Source organism: Delphinapterus leucas, chromosome 8 (assembly GCF_059928025.1).
Source record: "Delphinapterus leucas isolate spDelLeu-1000000601 "Yukka" chromosome 8, BTC_Dleu_Yukka2, whole genome shotgun sequence".
Taxonomy (NCBI): Eukaryota; Metazoa; Chordata; class Mammalia; order Artiodactyla; family Monodontidae; genus Delphinapterus; species Delphinapterus leucas.
In genome coordinates, this window is record NC_143136.1 from 113113548 (window position 1) to 113121690 (window position 8143).

Here is an 8143-nt window from a genome sequence, read left to right on the forward strand (position 1 = left end):
TGCACCCCAGCTTTCCTGGGACCGTCCCAAGTCACACCTGTGACACCAGCATGATTATTTATTGTGCCTCTACTCTCAAAAGTATCCTGGTTTAGATAATAAATTATACGGTCACCCCCAATGTAACTGGGGCTGGGATAAAAATTTCCCCTTCTCTCTCCTTGCCGTCCCTTCTCTGGTGGTGCGATGGGTTGCTTCACTGCTTCCTGACTCTGGACCTCTGCAGAGAGGCCCTCCTGGAGATGGGAGCATCCCTTCCCCACCCTCGCCAGGCCTTGGGACTGGTTGTTGCCCCGTGGACACTCTGTGGCTGAGTGTCCAGGTGCAGAGCTGGCCTCAGGGGCTCCGGTGCAGCTGACCGCCCTCTGCCCGCTGGGTCCACAGCAAGGGACAAACGAGGCCACAGATATCGCTGTAAACCTGGGTGAAACCACCGGACGGTCAAGTTTATGCACCCGCTGTCCAACCGAATCACTCCTTTACTGCAAATGTGACCCCCTGCATATGCGGGCCAGAGGCTGTCAGTCTTTCCCTGATTACCCGGGGATGGGGCTTCGGTCAGCATTTCACCCTAAGAACAGCTCTTATCCGTGTGGGTGAGGGTCTCGCTTAAATGACCAAGTGGTCCTTCACCACAGGTTCCCAAAGAGGCCCTAACTAATTGCTAATTGTTGCTCCCAAGTTTTCGACATTCACCCGTGTAGATGAAGGCCTTCCATAAATGACTCAGGAGGGCGGCCTGAGGGCCAGGGGGCAGAACCCTGAGGCCTTCGTAGCTAAGATGCACACTGCTTGGAGAAATTGTATCGGTTTAAAGCTCTGCTAATGGGGCTGTGGGCTCTTTCCAAAGTCAGAGACCCATTTTGCCCTCAGGTCCAACATGCGGGGTTCTTCTCGCCTTCTGGGATCTGGAGCCCTGTGCATCCTGACCTCTCCGTGAGCGAGGCCCACGTTCCTCTGGGGTCTTGATCCCGAACCCCACGCTTCTGGGAGGTCAGCAGGGACTTGATGAGGCACGTGGACTTCACCCTGAGAGCAGTAGGGACCCCGGGAGGGTGTGGGGGACGGGCTGAGGTCTGATTTGCACGCTAGCTATTCACTCTGCCTGAAGGGGGCAGAAGACGAGAGACCAGCTGGGGGGGCGACTGCAGGAGTCCAAGCCAGGGGAGGGCAGCCCGGACCAAGACGCAGGGCGCGGGGGTGTTAAGAGGAGGAGGGCGAGCAGATGTCTTGGGGGCAGTTCCTCTGGTCCTCAGAAACAGGCTGCATGGGGGACTGCTGGACGAGGAGAGCCGGGGTGACTCCCAGACTTCCAGCTGTGGGGAGGGCCGTGGAGGAAGGGGCAGGGGTAAGCTCAGGAGAGGGCTGCCCCTCCCCACACCCCCACCCCCCTGGCCTCCAGCCGGATTGTGACGGCGGCCAGGCCTGTGCCCTCATGCCATGCTGCCCAAAGCCCATCCTGCCTCTCTGTCTCCCCCCACCCTGGAGCCCAGCCCTTGTCTCTTCCTGCTGAGCTCTGGACGCCTTGTCTGACAGCGGGCGTCACCTCCTCCAGGAAGCCCACCCTCACTCCCTCCTACCGCTGCACTCAGCACACAGGAAATGTTACATTTCACCCACATGCGCGTGTGTATGTGTCACCTTCCACCCCCACCTCCACCCCAGGGGACAGAGTGTGGCTGGTGACCCCCCTAATGCGGGCCTTTCAGGGAAGGAGGGGTGGGGGAAGGAGGGAGGCAAGACACGGGGGCGGGGGGGGGGAATCCAGCTCTACCAGGAGAAAATAGGCAGCCGTCAGAGCCGCCTGGCCGAGCAAGCACAGTGGGGCGCGCTGCCTCTCACCTTGGCAGGGGGCTTGTGCCTGCCCCCGCTGCCGTGGGACGCGGGGACATGAAGGGCAGAGCCCCACGCTGGCCCTAGGGCCTGGTCTGTCGCTCGATTGCCACAGGCCTCTCAGGGCCTCAGTTCATCTCTTTTGTAAAATGGGGTGATGGGGAGGGAGGCTGTGGGCTGAGGGAGGAGAGCGGTTCCTTTGGTTTTTCTCTTAAAGTCTTTATTGAATGTGTTACAACATTGCTTCTGTTTTATGTTTTGTTTTTTTGGCCGCGAGGCATGTGGAATCTTAGCTCCCCGACCAGGGATCGACTCTGCACGCCCTGCATTGGAAGGCGACGTCTTAACCACTGGACCACCAGTGAAGTCCCAGGATAGTGGTTTTCAAACTTTGACGCCATCCCGAAGGAAGGGATGTGCACTTGAGTGGAGTTGGGGCCCCAGGGCTTCAAGCCCCAACCTCAGAGCACACGGCCCACCCCTAGGAAGTCTTGGGTCCCGTCCTGGACCCGCCTCGTTGCCTTTTGTTAGTCTCCCCGCCCCATGAAGCTCCTCTGGATTCTTCAGAGCCGTGCTGGGAGAGGAGCTAGCTCGATCCTGAGCCCTGGCGCGGGGGCAGGACTGCCGCACCCCAGCTCGTGGCCGCAGCCACCGGGTTTCCAGCCTGCAGCCCAAGGTGCTGGTGATGCCGTTGCAGTGCCCGGAGCTCAGGGGTGGGGCTCCGGGTGCCTCCACACACTTCAAGGCTCAGACCCCGGCAGCTCTGGGGAGGAGAAGCGGGGTCGAGAGACCTCAGCCAGGTTTGGGGTTCCCTCGCTTGGCAGTGGGACAGGGCTAGAGCTGAGACCCACACGGGCTGCGCCAGTGACCGCCCGGTGGAGGGTCCCAGAGGCAGCAGGTGCGGCGCTGCCCATGCCACTCCACCCCCGCCCTCACCCTGTTGGGCCAGGTGCAGAGCGTTAGGCTGCTCTCAGTATCTCCCTTGTTTGGACTGGCCCACTTGGCTGGGCTGCCCTCTGGGTTTTCACCCACTGGGACGGCAGGGTCGGGAGAGGGCCTCTTCCTACTGCCTTCTCGAGCCCCTGGAGCTACAGACATGTCCAGGGGCCCTCAAAGCTGAGAGCCCCGAGGTGCCCCCTATTGCTTGCTCCCCACCCAACCATACACCACACACGCCCCTGAGAGAATGAAGAAATTAGGGGGGACACACAGCTCACAAATGAGACCTCAGAGCATCACCATTTAGCCAAACTCAACTCAAGATGCCCGCCCTGCCCCTCATTTGGTATTTATCAGACCCTATTATGGAAGTTGGATACTGTTCCGAAGCTTACTCAGCCAAGAGGCAGTGGAATCAGGAGCTGACGGCTTGTCCCACCGTCTCCAGTGAGACTGCAAGCCTGTCACCTAGGGACGTGCTGCCCGGCAGGGTTCAAAATCCACCCTGGAGGAGAGGTCAGGGAAGTCTTCCTGGAGGAGGGGGCATTTGGAATGGGTCTCCAGGGATGGGCAGGGTGTCAGTGAATCCAGGTAGAGGGACGAGCAGGGGGTCTGTGGACGGTGAGGACGGCACGGGCTCTGGCATGGAGATGGGGAGGGGTGCGCAGGCCTGTCCCCTGGAGGAAGCAGGGCTGGGGAGTGATTGGCTGGGGTCTGACCACAGTGGGGTTTGAATGGCGAGGAGCTGCAACATCATTCTGCCATGAAGGAGAGCCTCTAGGGCTGGGAGATGGAAGAGCCCGGAGGGGTCTCACGAGGCAAGAGACTTGGTCAAGCTGGGAAGAAGAGGCCCAGGGCGGGGGGGACACGGGTCTCCAGGCTCGGGCTGGGCAATGGTGAGATCACTGGTAAAAGAGAGCGATTGGAAGGGGCTTCCTGGCGGGAGTGTGACAAAGCCAAGTTTGAAGCCTGTTGAGTTTGGAGGACTGAGGACGGGCGAGTGCCCAACCTTGGAAGACACTGGACGGGGCAGTGGGACTGCGTAGTCATCGGGGCATCGTCCACAGCCATGAGGGTGGGGCTGGGGGCCGGGATGGACCTTTGGAGGGTCAAGGACACCTCCTGCTCGCAGCTCCTGGACCAAAGAGGGCTCAGATCTCCCCACCTGCAGCTCCTGCTGACATCTGCTCAACATCATCCCGGCTACCCTCCTGCAATATCCTACCTTTAACAAGCGATGAAATGAAGCCACCGTGTGGCAGTGGAACTGGGGGACGACAGCCCTGGCTTCCACTGCCCGTCCTCAGCTACAGCGTGTTAGAGAGGGCTGGATGCGGAGCTCCGGGGCTTACTCACAGGATGTGGCCTCAGGCAAATTACTTAACCTCTGGGCCTCCGTTTCTCCATCTGTGAAAGGGGGTTTACCATAGCACCGACCTCATGGGGTTGTTGTGGGGATTAAATGAATCTGAATAGTGAAGGGTTTAGAGCGGAGCCTTGAACCCGGGAAGTCAGAGTTGACGTTGTTATGGTCATTAGCATCACTGCTGAGCTGGGGGGATGGCAGAGCCCAGAGGCAAGGCTGCGGCCACGGCTGACTGTGGGGATGGCTGAGCGGGGAGAGGGGCACCCGGAGGGTACTCCTGGCCAGCACTGCCAAGCCTCCCTGTGCTCTGGCCTGAGTGGGCTTATCCCACGTCCCCAGGGCCCGTCCAGCGGCCCACAGACCAGTGCCCTGCCTTGTGTGAGGGGAGCCACAGGGCACATGGTCTCTGTGTGTGGGGGTGTGGACAGCAGCCCGGATTGTTCAGACGGTTGTGACTCCCGTGGCCCCTGCCTGGGCAGGGGAGACCCTGCCCGACACTGTGGGAGGCCTGACCCCTCGCCGCCCTTGGGTGTGGGGAGAAGGGCGGCCCTTCACAGGGGACCCACACAGGGGTCACCTTTGATCCCACCCAGGTCACAGAAGTTCCGTAAGTGGGGGGTTGGGTGCTGATCATCTCAGCGGTGTGAGGAAGAGACACTTGAGGCCCGGCAGGCTCATCAGGGCACCCCTGGGACCCTGTGAATGTGGCCACTGCCCCCCTTGCTCCTTCACACCCTGGGGACCAGGAGGGATAAGAGCACTGGGTTGCCGTGCGTCCTGACCCCTTGGCCTTTCAGAGGAAGTCTAGCTTCCTGGCTTCGGTCTGAGGACTTAGTCGGTAATTTGGGTACGCTGCCACCAAGTGGCTCCCCCTCAAGCACTGAGCAAGCTGGATCGGGCTGGGCTGCCTACAAGCAGTATCCCGGCCCCAGGGCAGAGCATGCTGGGTCTCCATCCTCACTCAGGCTGGCCGCTTGTGGGCGCATGAGCTCCAGGCCTCTTCTGGCCCCTGCTCCTGCCCTTTCATCTATCTCCCTGTCTCCATGGCCCTACCTACCCCACCCACCACAGGCCCAGGGGTCCCCAGCCCTAAATAATAATCTGCCCCTGCCAGGTTCCCATCTCCCCCAGGCTCTTCCAACCCTGCTGTTCAGCTGAACCTTCTCCAAGGATCCTGGCCAACACCGTGGACCACCTCCTCTCCCTCCATCCTCTGTGTCTAGCACCCATTCTTCTCTCCTTCTCTGCCTCTTGCAAGGGGCTCCCCCTGCCAAGACTCAGCCCTGCGAGCCCACCAAGAGGTCAGCAGGCTGGCTCAGTAGATACTTTAGGCGTGAAAGACTGGGTGAGGGAGCGAAGGGATAAATGAGTGACCTCACTGGTCAACAGATGTTTACAGGGCAGTTATGGTGTACCAGGCCCGTTCTGGGCAGTAAAGGGACTGAATGGATGAAGAGTTGGCCGAGTGAGTCAGTGGGACCCAAGGAGGAATGCAGAGCTGGGGCCGGGGCACCGGGTGGATGGTGGGTGGCTGAGTGACAGGCTGGGGGGGCTGAGGCAGGGGTGGGGTGGTGAGTGGCCCCCTTGTTTGTTGGCAAAGAACCAGGTCACTTGACCTGGGGCCGACAGTGTTCCCGGCAGGGCCCAGACCAAAACAGATGACTCACTGGTGTGCACGGCCTTGGTGAGCCAGCTGCTGCCGGTGGGGAGCTGGGCAGAGGGGGCTGCTGGACACAGGAGCCAAAGTCACGCTGCTCTGCTCGGGGCACCCTGGGGAGCCCAGACAGGGTCAAAACAGGCCCCGCCCAGATGGGGCCAGAGCTGAGTAAGAGGAAAAGCCTGGGGATTCGCCCCAGAAAGCAGCGGTGACTCATTTACCGAGCATCTCCTATGGCTCCTAGTAGGAGCCGGGGATGCTGCGAAACCTAGTCCCCAGCAGCCCTGGAGGGAGGAGCTTAACGTCACCTTGCAGGAATGGAAATGAGCAGAGGTATCCAGCCCGAGGTCTCCCAGCTGCAGGGGGCACAGTCAGGACCGACTCTGCTCCTTGTTTTGAGGAGGCCATGCCTCTGAGACAGCTGGACGTGCACCCTTAGGGAGACGCCAGCCCCCAGGTAACAAACCTTGGAGGAAGGAGGGCAGGCTGAGCAGCTTCCCAGGCACCTGCAGGGGCCGAGCCTGCAGGGCATGGCCGGTTGGCCCCAGGGGGGAGGGAGGCCTGGCCTCTGGGGGCTCAGGGCTCTGGTCAGGGGTGTCAGTCCCTCTGGGCACCCACAGACAAGTGTATTCCCTGCTCTGAACCTGAGGCTCCCGGCCTTGCAAAGGAAGAGTACATGTCCCCAGAATGATCTTCTGACACCAGGGTAGGCTGCGGTCAGCAGAAGAATGCCCACCTGCCACCTGTGCCGGGCACTGCACAGGGGCATCCGTGCTTACCGTTGGCCTGTCAGCTGGCGGACACCAACTGCCCAGAGCCCGGCAGCTCGGTGAGCCAATAATAATACTGATGTTCGACTATAAGGGACCAACTCCTGATGATTCCTGGGGCCCATCTCTCTCCAGGGCCTACTTCCAGATAGGGCAGGCAGGGCGAACACCACTGGCTCTGTGTTACAGATAGGAGATCCGGGGCAGGGCAGGAAGGCAGAGTACCGCTACTTCCCAGCGCCGGACTCAGTTCTCAAAGCCTCTTGTGGGCGGTTCCCTTCATACTCCCGGTCGCTCTAAAGGGGAAGCATCATGCCCCCATTTTACAGATTAGCCTACTGAGTTTCAGAGCAGTTAAATGCCTTTTCCAAGTCACACATCTCAGAAGAGGGCACACTTGATTCAAGCACACGCCGTGTGAAGGGAGAGGGAAGCTGGGAGTAACATGCTACGTGCCTGGTATGAGCCCACAGTCTCCCCACCTCTGGCAAGAGGAGGGTGGACAACAGGACTTTATCTTTAAGCCCCCTGGCTGTGACAGTTGGGTGGGTGGGTGGGGGGCGGGTCTGCGACCCTCACATGGAAAGGACACGACACGGAGTCTTGAAGGCCAGGCTGGAATCCCTGCTCCGCGACTCGCCAGCAGGCAGGCTAACCTGGGGCGAGCCAGGTCCCCATTCTTGGCTGTCAGTGTCCTTGGCTGCAAGGTGACGAGATGGCGTTGGCTTAGCAGGTGTGGCCAGGGTAGACCCAGATACGACCCAAGAGGCACTGCCCAGTCAGGGACCCACCAGGAGCACCTGGTGCTGCGGCCTTGGGGACCCAAGACCTGGTTCCCAGTATCGGGGCCTCCCAGGGAGCCTCTGGGGCTAATTTATTGTGATGCAAAATCAGGCTCCAGGGCGGCGGGAAGCAGAGCTGAGCGCCAGGCACGCTCCCATCCTTGTTCTCGTCCACATATTTTCGGTATTTATTGTCCCCATATGTGATGCTGAACATTAAAAAACATGTTGCTGAGATTCCTCCAGAAAGGGCTGACATTTCACAATATTCCTCTGATGCTGGGGATTACGGCTCAAGATGATGAAAACGTGGTTTATTAAAAACAGATTGGGGTGGAAGAAAACAAAGGCAGCCCCCCCAACCCGAAAAGGGGAGCAGCGTGCACCTCCCCAACCCCGTCGGAAGCCCCACACCTCAGGGCGGCCTCAGCCCATCAGGAGGCCTAGATTCCGGGACCCAGGCGGGGGGGAGGGGTGGGAATTGGGTCAGACGGGGCCGGCGCCCACCCTGGCCCTGGCTGGCTCTTGAGGAGTACTCGTAGCCATCGTTCCTGAGGCACTTCTAAGTGCCACGTAGAATGTGCCAGGCTAAGGGTCCCAGTACCCCCCTGTAGCATCGTTCTACCAGTTCTGAAAAAGGGAGACCTGAGTCCAAGCAGCTTTTGCCCAAGTTCACAGAGCAGAGTCAGGATTAGGGACTCAGGCTTCCATCCAATGACCTTGTTTTTAAACACAGCCACGAGGCAGAAGAGGCCTGGGCGCAAGGCAGCTGGCTTGCTGCGTGACCGTGGATAAG